Source organism: Grammomys surdaster, unplaced genomic scaffold (assembly GCF_004785775.1).
Source record: "Grammomys surdaster isolate TR1022 unplaced genomic scaffold, NIH_TR_1.0 61, whole genome shotgun sequence".
In the NCBI taxonomy this organism is placed as follows: Eukaryota; Metazoa; Chordata; class Mammalia; order Rodentia; family Muridae; genus Grammomys; species Grammomys surdaster.
Window position 1 is genome coordinate 2,208,468 of NW_021604563.1, and position 14,127 is coordinate 2,222,594.

General features: G+C 40.3%; 1 pseudogene; it reads right to left on the minus strand.

Moving 5' to 3' along the window:
- Positions 1–300: 300 nt before the first annotated feature.
- LOC114623822 lies at positions 301–2,060 on the minus strand (annotated as a pseudogene).
- Between the last annotated feature and the right edge of the window lie 12,067 nt (positions 2,061–14,127).

Consider the following 14,127-nt stretch of genomic DNA (forward strand, 5'->3'; position numbering starts at 1 on the left):
AAATATCCAACCATTTAATAACAAAAGTTCCCACCCTTACTCCATGATAGCATCCTGAGCACAGGATGGGCACAGCTATTAGGAGGCTGTGGAAAGCCAAGGAAAATGAGGGTGTTAGACAGACTCTTGGATCAATAACTGTTAGGTAGAGGCCTCTTTGTCCAGACACTGGCTTGAACCTCACGGGAGGCCGAGGCTGGCCACACACCACCAAAAGTATGAGAGTGCTGGCTGGTGTGGATGTGTGCTTCACTAGCTTGCTTCTGCGAAGTCCAAATCGCAGTAAGGGACAACTGGAGCTCACACAGGCCTTGTCCGCTTGGCCTTTTCTTCAGACCTCACAGCTTCATCACAGGCTTTCCTCTACTCTGCAAGCTTATTGGCCTCTCGGATTTTGTGCAGCTTGCCAAACATGATCTTTTGGTAAAGGTACTTCTCTCGCTTTTTCGTAATCATGATAGCCACACACTTGGCCTCACTTTCTTCCTCCTGGGCCAGCTGCTGCTTGTCTTCCAGCTTCACAGTGCCAGCCATAACCTAGGATTTCTTTCCTTCTAGCCTTTCCTGCTCCAAGGTCGACAGCTGTGCCTCCTCCTCCTCCTCTGATTCAGCTTTCGCATCTTCCTCTTCATTTTTGGCTGCAACATCATTGTCACCTTCATTGTCATCATCTTCATCATCCTCGTCCTCCTCTTCCTCTTCCAAGTTTCATGGATCTTCTCCCTGTTGCAGAGCCAAAAGCTTCAGCTTCTCAGAGGGAATGCAATCTCAGTCCTTCTCAGATACAAAGGGCGAAAGGTGTGGGGGCAGATGCACCCTAGGGAAGTACTCTGCCACAGGGAGGAGGAGCCGGGTATTCATACAGTCAAACACCCACTGGGGCTATACATAGTACCTGTCAATGATGGGTGTCTGCTGCCCCGGCCAGTCAACAATCTGGTGAGTGATGCAAGAGACTGTGACATCATAGGTGGCTCAGATGCACAAAGACATTCCAGAATACATATCCCCGCAAAAACTCCTGATAATGATGGCCAATGCTTCTCGGGACACCTCGCAGTTTAGGAAGAACTTCAGGTCTTCAAAGAGTTTCTTGTGCTTTTCCTGTGCCTCCAGCTCTTTCCTTCGACCTTCCTCTTATGCTGTCACCTCTCTATCAGTAGGAAACTCATCAGCCTCAGCCTCCTCTATAGCAGGCACCACCACTCGGGCCAGGCTCGCACTGAGGGCAGCCAATTAATTTCTCCATAGAGCTCTCAGAGTCCCGTGCATATGTGTCCTCACTAACCTTTGTCTCTGCTTGGGCTTGACCTTCAAGCTTGGGTGGGTAGTGAAGGTTGAATGACTGGTAGAAGCGGATGTTGAAGAAGCCCAGGAGTGTGGTATAGAACTCAGTGAAGGTGGCCATGACCTGTAGTCCACATCTGCTGGATGATCATGGGAGAAAGCATAGGTGCAATCCATACGATGGGCTGACCCAGCACCTCAGCCTGATAATTAATGCCTTTAATGGACAGGAAGATCTTTCGTAGGGTTCAGGCAGCGATGATGTAAAGCAGAAACTCCACAGTAAGCCGGAGGCACAGCTGAATGGTCTGCACATGGCATTTGCCCGTCCGAGGGAAGGTGGAGAAGAGGAAACACATTGATAGGGCATCATCAAGGTCCCGCAAAGCATCAATAAATGTGGGGTACCTCTCCTTGACAATGTGGTCAAGTTTGTAGCTGGGTTTATTGTCCTTCAGGCACTCTACAGAATTCCATTCGCTCTTCCCATAGGCTTTGTGGAGCTTCCGAACAATCACCTTGTACTCTTGGAATTTGTTGACAACGGGTTCAAGGAGGAGGAATTTAATATTTTTTATAAGGTAAAATGTTCGAGCTGCTGTGGAACCCTTGTTAACTTTCTTCTTATGCTTGGGTTCATGAGCATAAATACCTTTCAGGATGCACAGCCACCTGAAATCAGGCAGGCTCAGCTGCAGCTTCTTCCAGGCTTTGTTTTTGGTGATATAATTGGTGGCAGAGCCTCGTTCATACTTCTTCTCCAGACCTCTCATAGCTCCACGTTGAGAAACTCTTTCCCTCAGCTACTCTTTTATCAGTTCTTTGCCTCTTTAGTGTGGAGTAAGGCATTTTCTTGATCCAAGACCCTTTTATGACAATGTGTGCTGTTTCATCAAAGGCCTAAAACAATATGTTAGTGATTATTAATTGTAACTTCTATGAGCAAAAGTAGAGTGCCTATTTTTTATGTTTATCATTGCAGCTATTTGTTACAGTAACAGAAAGCTTACTGATATAATTTCAGATATTTTGACTTTTACTTTGATGGATACTAATATAGTTATAAGTCCACAAATACCCTTTAATGTGTTCAATAATGTACTTAAATTACATGGAAACTTCCATTATTTCTCTCCTCGGACTTTGGGTTTGTGAGGTTGAATATAACAGCACATACTCTATGACTTTTCTCTACTACTGAAGCAAAACAGTTTCAACATTATGCCGAACGTTACATAAATCATGGAATTTACCAGGTTTTGGTACCAGCAGGAACTTTTACTGTCAGTGTGTAAGCACCAAACACTGCCACCTATCATTATTTTGAACATCACTGAATGCATTCTTAATATGCATGACCAGGTATGTATGGAGCCAAAGATTAGATAAGGAAACATATTCACATTTGGGGGAATTCTCTGTATCTCTTCTTTCTGGTACTTTATTAATCATTCTAAGGAGGTTAGCCTTTCAGAATCTCATTTTTTCTCTTGATAACTTCTCCCCTTATCATCTCACAAAAGGCAATCAGTTTACTATATTTGATTTGAAAATTTGAGTTACAAGATATATCTGAAAAAAATTGAATCATTAATTACTATTTGCTCTCAATAATGTTTATTTCAAAGTTAATATTTTTTTCAATATAAGGATACATTTGTCTCTACAATGCATCACTTTACTTTTTCTTACTGTTTTGGTTTTGGTTTTGTTGTTTTTTTATCAAAGAAAAAATAAATGGGAGAATGGGAAAGAGGAACAGGAGGAAGAAAAGAAGGAAAGAAGGGGTGAAAGGGTAGGGAGGGAGAGGAGAGGATAACTAATAAGTGAATTGGTTCAAGCAGTTATGCAAGCTGAGTCTGAAACATTTCATGATAGATTGGAGACTCAGGAACAGCAGGAAAATGGCTCAATTCACATCTAAAAGCCTGAATGAAGGAAACTAATGGTGTAACTTTTCCAAAAGCTGAAGAACTAATGAGTGGGATTGCTACTATAATCTCTCTAGACCAAAAGCCTGGTAAATGGATGTTCAGATGTCTTAAAGCAGGAGAAGCATGTCCCTTATTCACTGAGGTGGATAATAGAGAAAAAAAGGTAATTGTGAAGAGTTTTATTTTTTTTTATCTTTTCATTTTTGCTTTCCTCTACTTCTTTGTTCTATCCTGGCCACCAATAAATTGGCTGTTATGTGACTTCTAGATGCATATGAGAGGATATTCTTTCTCATGCTCTCACTGGCATATATTATTCCTATTCCCAGGGTATCAGTGAAGAGGATGAACTATAGACAATTTGGATAAGGAGTTTTGGCAATCTCATGTTCACTGTGGACTTACTATGATAAAGTATGCATTTCTAGTCTTGAGATTTATTTAGAAGAATTCCATTTCTTGGTATTTATTTATGGAGAATGAAAACATAGTATTGACTCAGAGAACAACATAAAAATGTTCTTAACTACTTTAGTGGTAATAATACAAACTGTAAACAATCTAAATATATAAATATGTTGCTGTGTATCTATATAATTCAGGTTATATGTAATATTTTCTGGAATTAACTTTGATACATGGAAAAGTTGAGTAAATTTTTCACACATGGTTAGAAAATTAAGTCACACAAAAAGCATATACTCTCAGATTTAATTTATAAGAAGTCAAAAGCTTTTAAAAAATTCTTCTGTGATATTAAAAGTCAGAGCCAAGGTTGCCTATCTCCAGCAATATAAAAGAGCACGAGTGAAAATCTTCTTGTCTTTTAACTTATTTATTCACTTTGCTTCCCAATATTAGTCCCTCTCTCTTCCCAGTCTTCTCCTTACATTTTACCTCCCCTTCTCCTCCGAGAAGAGTGAACCTCCCTTTCACCTGCCCTGGTACACTGCAGGACTAGGTGTACCTTCTCCAACTGAGGCCAGACAAGGTCATCCAGTTAGGGAAATGGAATCCACTGGCAGGTAACAAAGTCAGAGGAGCCCTTGCTCCAATTTTGGGGAGATCTGAAAGAAGACCTAGCTACATTTCTGCTACAAATGTGCAGGGGGCCTTGGTCCAGGTCATGCTTGCTCTTTGGTTGGTGGTTCAGTCTCTGGGAGCACACAAAGGCCCAGATTATTTGACTCTACTTGTCTTCCTGTGTACTCTCTGTCCTCTTCATGTCCTCCAATCCTTCCCCCAACTCTCCCACAAGACTCCCCACAGCCATCTAATGTTTACTGTGCATCTCTACAACCGTTTCCATTGGCTGCTAGGTGAAGCCTCTCAGAGGACAGTTAGGCTAGGCTCCTGTGTACAAGCATGGCAGTATTATTAATAGTGTTATGGATTAGATCTTGCTAATGGGATGGGTCTCACTTTGGGACAGTCATTGGCTGGACATTCTCTCCTTCTCTGCTCTATCTTTGTACCTGCACATCATTTGTGCAGGACACACTTTGGGATAAAGGTTTTGTGGATAGTTTGTTGTCCTTATCCCTCCACTGGGAGACCTCCTAACTTCATGAGGTGGCAACTTTAGGTTACATCTCTTCCACTGCTTAGAGTCTCAGCTAGGGTCATCCCATAGACTTCCTAGGGCCTTCTGCTGTCCCAGGTCTCTGGTATGTCCCAGAGACAACCCTCACATCCACCTGTTGTCCAGTTCTGATTTTCCTTCTCTCTCCCCTGCTCTACCTATACTTGATCCCCTGCCCCATTCCCCTTGTATTTGCCTCACCCATCCATCTCTCCATTGACCTCCAGTATCTATTATATTTCCCACTCTGAGAAAGAATCAAACATCCAATCTCATCTAATACATTTAAAATCTAAATCTATATTATTTTCTCTCAGTGTATTATGTGTCAGTAATACTCATGTTAACCCGTGTTAGCACTGCACTTAGAACAATGGCCGATTCATTGTATAATACTATAGACTAAGTATATTTTATAATATATGTTATATAATAATAATAATAAATAATGTACAAAAATGTAGTATACATAATATATAAATACTAATACATTTTCTAAATATACAATACTTTTTCCCCAGAAGTCATACTATGTGGTATGAATACCTTGATCTTGATATCTGAATGAATTCCAAATTCAAGCTTGAGCAATTTAAATGGATAGCTTTTGTCCCTTGTTTATCACATAATTTAATTTCTAATAAAATGAATATTAAAACACACTTATTTTCATTAGCATCACCAAAGACATGAAAATAATATGTAACTTTATGTCATGAGACAAGCTACAGTGTCAGGTGTTTGTAACTTTTTCCTGTAGATGATGAGCCTATATATATGATATATTTTGTACAGCATTGTATGAATCAGCTATTGTTCTAAGTGAAGTGCTGGCAAAGATTTTTTCTTTTTTATTGGATATTTTATTTACATTTCAAATGTTACCTCCTTTTCCAGTTCCCCCATCCCATCCCACCTACCCTGCTTCTATGAGGGTATCCTCCCAACAGATTTTTAAAATCTGTATTACTGAGGCACCATGCACTAACAGAATATTGTATAGATTTAGATTTTAAATGTGTCAGATGAGATTGGATAAATGTACATGCTTATGTAACCATAGCCACAAAACTGGGAGTATTTCTGTAATCACATAAAAAAGAACCCAGGATAGGGGAACACTAGCCACTGAGGCAGGAGTGGGTGGGTGGGTGGGGGAGCACCCTCATAGAGGCAGGGGAAGGAATGAGGGGATAGGAGAATTGTGAAGGGGAAACTGGGATGGAGGATAACATTTGAAATGTAAATAAATAAAATAACCAATAAAAATGAAAAAAATCATTTGATGAAGGTGTTTATCAAATATAGGATCTCTCTGGTAAAATTTTGGGGGTCACTTAGGTATACTATCATATCATCTATGTATAACAATACTTTGACTTCTTCCTTTTCAATTTCTATCCCCTTGATCTTCTTTAGTTGCAGGCTCTAGCTAGGACTTAGAGTACTATATTGAAGAAAAAAGGAGAGAGTGGACAGCCTTGTCTTATCCCTGATTTTAGTGAGATTGCTTTTAAGTTTCTCTCTTTTTAATTTGATGTTGGCTATTGCCTTGCTATAACTTGCTTTTATTATGTTTATGCATGAACCTTGTATCTCTGATATCCCTAAGATGCTTAACATAAAGGAGTGTTGAATTTTGTCAAAGGCTTTTTAATCATCTAATGAGAAGATGTGAAAGTATCCGTTAACACATATAACTCCATATCATTTTAAAAGACATTCATTTAGTTAATTGATAATTTAATATATGTTAGTAATAAATAATTAGTTCTTTTCTACTCATTAACCCTCTATTATCCTTGATCCCTCCCAAACGTTTTTCTTAAGAAATCATCTCATATTTTCATGTCTTTTTTTGGGTGTAAGAAACCCATTGACATCATTATTGTTTGCATTGACATAAGTGCAGGTGAGATTACTTGCTTGAACACAGAAAATCTAACAGTAATTACACCACTGAATGTGACAATAGTTATATTATCCATAAACAAAAACTTCCTTTATGAAAAGTAGAGCCTCATTAACCTAATTTCTATCCATGATGGAATGATGAAGGTCCAATCTTACTCATGTGTTGTGAAGGTTCTATGAGTTCATAAGTGCAATGGCTGTATTATTCCTAGAAGTTGCTCTTTTTCAGCACTCCTCCATAGCCTCTGGCTCCTATATTCATTCAATGCCCCAAACCCTTGTATGATATTCACTGAGCTTTTGAAGATTTATGTATAGATGCTCTTCTTAGGGCTGAACATTCTACAGTCACCTATTCTCAATATTTTTGACAAATATATTAATGTCTTTGACCAAGGCTGAGGACAGGAATTATATCTTTGGATGTAAACATAAATATTTAGAAAGCAATCTGAAAGTAAGTCTCTTTAGCTAAATAATAATAGGTTCTGCCCTTGGGACTATGAGATACCCAGCCATGGATACTTGACTAGGTATAAAGTATTGGCTGTGAACTTCTCCCTGTGGAGAAAGCCTCAAATCCAATCAGAAAGTAGTTGGTTACCTTCTGGTAGTCATGATGCAATTGCACACATGAATAAATCTTGCTTGGCAGATCAGTAATGTAGCATAGAAAATCCATTGTTGGTAAGTCCATTGGAGTCTTTTCTCTTCCCTTGGCCTGTACAGAACTGTCTGTCATCATTAAAGTTGGTTGTCTGAGAGTATGTTTCCTTCTCTATTTAAGACTGATTTCTCTATGTCTTATAACCAAAATGTGTGACGTCATCAGTAATAGGAATATAATAGGAATATAAGAGTTATGATAATCTCTTGTGTTATAAAACATATTACTTTTATTATCATGATACTTTCATGTTTGCATTGTGGCAGTCACCTTATTTATAATTGCTGATGTTTTATGCCTGGTACATTTGTTTATTATTTTTCTTTCTTTCCCTATTGTATTCTTTCTGCATCCTCTTTTCTCATTCCTACTTCTCTTTAATCCACTATATCTTCCTTTCCAGATTAGATTTTTGTTAATATAATTTTTTTAGACATTGTGAAATTGGGAAAGTGTTGTTTGTTATATAATAAAAATTTTATTTCTCACTATATGTAGATAAAATAAAGGCAATTTTACCTTAACTTTAAAATATAAATTCATAGTCATTCCGAAAATTTGAAAATATCTCAAGGACTTGTTCAAAATATGGTACGAGGCTGTAAGGGATGCTGGAAAACAGAACAAGAATTTCCTACTTGTATGATAGATCCATCGATAGGCAAATTGCACAGAATAGAGTTAGGAGTAGGATACTTATGTGTTATTTGAACAGATGACCATTGTAGGCCACTTTCTTTTTCTCAGTTTTAGCTTCTTACTAGTTTAAGTTAAGCCCAACACCTTTATTTGCCTTAGTCTAGTATATCAGAATATCTCAGTTTCAAACTCCCTTACCAGATATCTATTATCTCTATGGTATACAAGGTGGCTGGATGTTTGCTGCTCCCACCTGGATTTTCCATCACATTCCATACTGTTCTGTCATATTTTCTAGGGTTCTGATGGATATCTAGTTCTGTGGAGCAATAGTTGTAAGTGGGCCAATGATGTAAAATATAAGTTTCAAAGGTTTTGGTCTTTTGTTTTCTCTGGAGTTGTGCCCATGACTTACTGAAGCATTGTCCTTTCTTAGTGAGTTCCCATGAGTTGATGTTTGCTCCCCTAGACTATGGGAGAAGGGAGACTGTGAGTGCTGAAAGTTTCTCAATTTAGACTCTTGTACTTATCCAGTGTATAGACACCAATTCCCTCCTCTTTTGCTGAGTGTTCAATTAGGGTTTCCAGCAGCAGCAAGCACTGTTTTTATTTGGCTATATAACTGCTCAGCATGGTAGCATTTTTCACCACATTTTCCCCAGGGCCATATTATTCGGATTAAAAGCAACCCATGATGTGAAGCTTAAGTCTGAGCATGACAAGGATCCTTATTCTCTGTCTTTCTGCTAACTGCTGCTGGAGATGTTTCTCTGAGGTTGAACACCCTTTTGTTTTCACATCCTTCTACTGACGACCTCCGCAGAGGGGAGACCCTCACTCAAGTCTCAGAAAGTTGTGACCACCCAGTAATCTGCTCAAGACACCGTGTACAGGAACAATAGCGAGGTTTTTTTTATTAAATTTTTTTTTAATTTCTTTTTTTTTTGAACATGAAATGCTTTTTTATAGCATGTTTTACAAGGGGAGGGGGTAAGAGGGGCCAGGTGGTGGAAAAGTACAAAATCTTCTTGGCCTGTGCCTTGAAACATGTCATGGTCTATATGGTACACTGCCTTGAATTATGATCTACCTGCAGTTCTTCAGAAGATATGGTACACTGCTTGAGTTATGGTCTCCCTGCTATTCTTAAGAAGACATGGTACTCTGCTTTGAGTCTATCTGCAGTTGCTAAGCAGGATCTTGCAGTTGCCAAGCTTCAGAGGACATTGTGCAGGTGGGGAAAGGTAGGGGGTAAGGGTAAGGGCGAGGGTCCTGGCTTCTGGCATCTCCCCCTTCTCTGTTTAGTTAGAGAAGGCGTCTTATGTTCAATCCCAACTATGTGAGTTTTGAATTTGGATGTCTAATTATGGGGGGTCTTAGACAAGTTCACAACCCCAAAACACTGATGTGAGACGAGTCACATCGATGGTCGAAGGTTTTAGGCTGTCGATGATGGGCAACGTCAAGGGACTCCGATGTGGGTGAAAGGAGGGTGAGGGCCCTGTCTTAGGCCATGTAGGCTGCACCCACTCCCAGCACCACGCACTCCTTTTCGGCTGCATTGGGTGGGCCCCTGGGAAGTGGACCTACAATAATCCCGTCATTGGGCTAACTCACAGCCATCCTAGTCTCTTGTAAATGTTCAAGTTACCAACCATTTGTCAGTTTGGGGTGTAATATTGTCATAAAGGAAGGCTCCCCAATGTTAGCGGCCATATCAAGGGTGGCCTTGGTTTAGGAAAAAGCCAATTTTGGTTGTGGTGATCAAGAGGCCAAGCTCTCTAGAGAGAGAAATGAGGGCAAAGCCAGGCATACCAGGAACCCTTCTGGAGGGCGTGGAAGTCTAGGGGTCGACCGTAGGGGGAGGCAGGGGAGCTGACAGCTGTGTCAGTCTCCTGCGGAGTCACTTCTGGATCCTCTGCAATTTTCAGCTGATGGTAATGAACTTCAACTGCCTTCTTGATGGCAGCATCAACCTGGTTCCGTGGACGACAGGTCACGGGCGATGATCTCTGTCTTGCTCAATCTTGATTTCGTGCGCACATCCTCTCAATGAGGGTCCCTCCGGATGGGTCCGTGCCTCGAGCCCCACGTCTGGGTGCCACTTGACCCGACCGGCGGGTCCTGGTTATTCGTGGGGGCGAGGAGGACTGCAACCTGCTATTCTTCAGAAGATATGGTACACTGCTTGAGTTATGGTCTCCCTGCTATTCTTCAGATGATATGGTACACTGCTTTGAGTCTATCTGCAGTTGCCAAGCAGGATCTTGCAGTTGCCCAGCTTCAGGGGACCTTGTGCAGGTGGGAAAAGGTAGGGGGTGAGGGTAAGGGCGAGGCTCCTGGCTTCTGGTCCATCTGGGTTAGAACTTCTAATAGCAGGCATCACGGGTGATTCAATTTTACCTGGAAAGAAAAAAGAAGGGGATTCTCAGGGAGATTTCTCTTCCCTGGATGTAAATTGTTATTCATCGTATTTATGATTGGGCCTGGCTTTGTGAGGGTATCTATTTTTTTCATTAATATTTGTGGTAGCCGGTTAGCTGTGCCTTCTGTGGTATTGGACAGGCATATCAGTCCTCGGCTCCATAAGGGAACTGGGACTGGGGCATTCCCTTTATGGGTATGAGGGTCCTTCCCCATATCTGTGGCAAAGTTTTGTTGGTCTTGGTGGTGCCCGAGGTCACCAACATGGTCAGCAAGAGATTTGCCATGAGCTTTCAGCTTTAGAGAGAGAAAAGTGAACAAGGCATGATGGAGAGTATTTCAGGGGGGCTCCTTCTGAGGGGGTACCGTTCCCCCTCTTTTGTTTTTAAAGCCAATTTTTCAGAGTTCTTGTAAAATCAGGGCAGAAGCGCCAACAGTTGCTCCTTCCACACTCATAGAGTCATGAAGGCCTTATTTAAGGATATATAAATCTATATTAATAATCTTTTGTCAAAGGACTTTTATAGCTCCACTGACAATTAATCAGACTATATGATATATCGATTAGAAATAGCTTTTTCTACTTTTTGTGAGATTACCTCTCTTTTGTCAATTAACTGTTGAGGAAGTTAGGGTTTACCTCTCTCTTGAGAATATTGAACAGAGATTTAAATTCTTTTGTGGAGAGCTTAAAATAGTATCTTAGCCAATTTGCATCTCCTAGAAACTTTTGAAATTAATTTAAAATAAATAGACTACCTTTTTTTTTAAATCCTTTATCTGTGTGGGGTTTTTATTGGGTATTATACGTATTTACCTTTCAATGTTGTCTCCTTTCTCATTCTCCCCCCAAATCCCTTATCCCCTACCCCTTCCTCCTAATTTTTGTGATGGTGTGCTCCAAACATCCTCCCAGTCCCATCTCCCTGCTCTCGAATTCCAACACAGTAGGGGATCCAAACTTTTGGGGACCTTGGCCCTCCACTTTCACTGGAGTCTAACAAGGTCACCCTCAATTCCCTATACAGGTGTGTGAGTCCCTCCCTTTGTGCTCTCTGGTTGGTGGTTTAGACTTTGGGAGTTCTGGTTGAACCTTTTGATGCTCCTTCTAAAAAGGACCAACGCATTCATACTTTGGTCTTCCTTCTTCTATGTGAGTTTTATGTGGTCTATATGAAGATTCTTAGAAATTGTGAGCTTTTGGGCTAATATCCACTTATCTGTGAGTGCATACCATGTATGTTCCTTTGAGATTGGGTCATCTCACTCAAGATGATATTTTCCAGCTCCATCCATTTGCCTAGGAATTTTGTGAACTGATTGTTTTTAATAGCTGAGTAGTACTCCATTGTATAAATGTACCACATTTTCTGCATCCATTCTTCTGTTGAAGGGCATCTGGGTTCTTTCCAACTTCTGGCTATTATAAATAAGGCTGCTATGAACATGGTGGAGCATGTGTCCCTGTTGTATGTTGAAACTTCTTTTGGGTATATGCCCAGGAGTGGTATAGCTGGGTCCCTAGGTAACGCTATGTTCAATTTTCTGAGATACCGCCAGACTGCCTTCCATAGTGGTTGTACCAGTTTACAATCCCACCAACAGTGGAGGAGTGTTCCTCTTTCTCCACATCCTCGCCAACATGTACTGTCACCTGTGTTTTTGATCTTAGCCATTCTGACTGGTGTGAGGTGGAATCTCAGTGTTGTTTTCATTTGCATTTCCCTGATGACTAGGGATGCTGAACACTTCTTTAGGTGCTTCTCAACCATTCGAGCTTCCTCAGTTGAGAATTCTTTGTTCAGGTCTGTGCTCCATTTTTTAATAGGGTCCTTTGATTGTCTAGAGTCTAATTTCTTCAGTTCTTTGTATACCTTGGATATTAGCCCTTTATCAGATGTAGGGTTGGTGAATATCTTTTCCCAATCTGTTGGTTGCCGCTCTGTCCTATTGACTGTGTCCTTTGCTTTACAGAAGCTTTGCAGCTTTATGAGGTCCCATTTGTCAATTTTTGGTCTTAGAGCACAGGCCATTGGCGTTCTGTTCAGGAACTTTTTCCCTGTGGCTATGTATTCCAGGCTTTTTCCCAGTTTCTCTTCTATTAGTTTCAGTGTGGCTGGTTTTAGGTGGAGGTCCTTAATCCACTTGGAATTGAGCTTTGTACAAGGAGATAAGTATGGATCAATTTTCATTTTTCTACATGCTGACCACCAGTTGGACCAGCACCATTTGTTGAAAATGCTATCTTTTTTCCATTCGATGGTTTTAGCCCCTTTGTCAAAGATTAAGTTACCATAGGTATGGGGGTTCATTTCTGGGTCTTCTATTCTATTCCACTGATCCTCCTGCCTGTCTCTGTTCCAATACCATGCAGTTTTTATCACTATTGCTCTGTAGTACAGCTTGAAGTCGGGGATGGTGATTCCTCCAGCAGTTCTTTTATTGCTGAGAGTAGTTTTCGCAATCCTGGGTTTTTTGTTATTCCAAATAAATTTTAAGATTGCTCTTTCTATCTCTGAGAAGAATTGAGTGGGAATTTTGAGGGGGATTGCATTAAATCTGTAGATGGCTTTTGGCAAAATAGCCATTTTTACTATATTAATCCTTCCAATCCATGAGCATGGGAGATCTTTCCATCTTCTGAGATCGGCTTCGATTTCTTTCTTCAGGGGAATGAAGTTCTTGTCATACAGGTCTTTTACTTGCTTGGTTAGGTTCACACCAAGGTATTTTATATTATCTGTGACTATTTTGAAGGGTGTCATTTCCATAATTTCTTTCTCAGCCAGTTTATCTTTTGAGTAGAGGAAGGCTACTGATTTGCTTGAGTTAATTTTATATCCAGCCACTTTGCTGAAGTTGTTTATCAGGTTTAGGAGTTCTCTGGTGGAAGTTTTGGGGTCACTTAAGTATACTATCATATCATCTGCAAATAGTGAGATTTTGACTTCTTCCTTTCCAATTTGTATCCCTTTGACCTCCTTGTGTTGCCTAATTGCTCTGGCTAGGACTTCCAATACTATATTAAATAAGTAGGGGGAGAGTGGGCAGCCTTGCCTAGTCCCTGATTTTAGTGGGATTGCTTCAAGTTTCTCTCCATTTAGTTTGATGTTGGCTACTGGTTTGCTGTATATTGCTTTTACTATGTTTAGGTATGGACCTTGAATTCCTGACCTTTCCAAGACTTTTATCATGAAGGGGTGTTGAATTTTGTCAAATGCTTTCTCAGCATCTAGTGAGATGATCATGTGGTTTTTTTCTTTGAGTTTGTTTATATAATGGATTACATTGATGGATTTCCGAATATTGAACCAACCCTGCATTCCTGGGATGAAGCCAACTTGATCGTGATGGATAATTGTTTTGATGTGTTCTTGAATTCGGTTCGCTAGAATTTTATTGAGTAATTTTGCATCAATGTTCATAAGGCAGATTGGCCTGAAGTTCTCTTTCTTTGTTGGGTCTTTGTGTGGCTTAGGTATGAGTGTAATTGTGGCTTCAAAGAATGAGTTGGGTAGTGTACCTTCTGTTTCTATTTTGTGGAATAGTTTGAAAAGAATTGGGATTAGGTCTTCCTTGAAGGTCTGATAGAATTCTGCACTAAAACCGTCTGGTCCCGGGCTTTTCTTTGTAGGGAGACTTTTAATGACTGCTTCTATTTCTTTTGGGGTTATGGGACT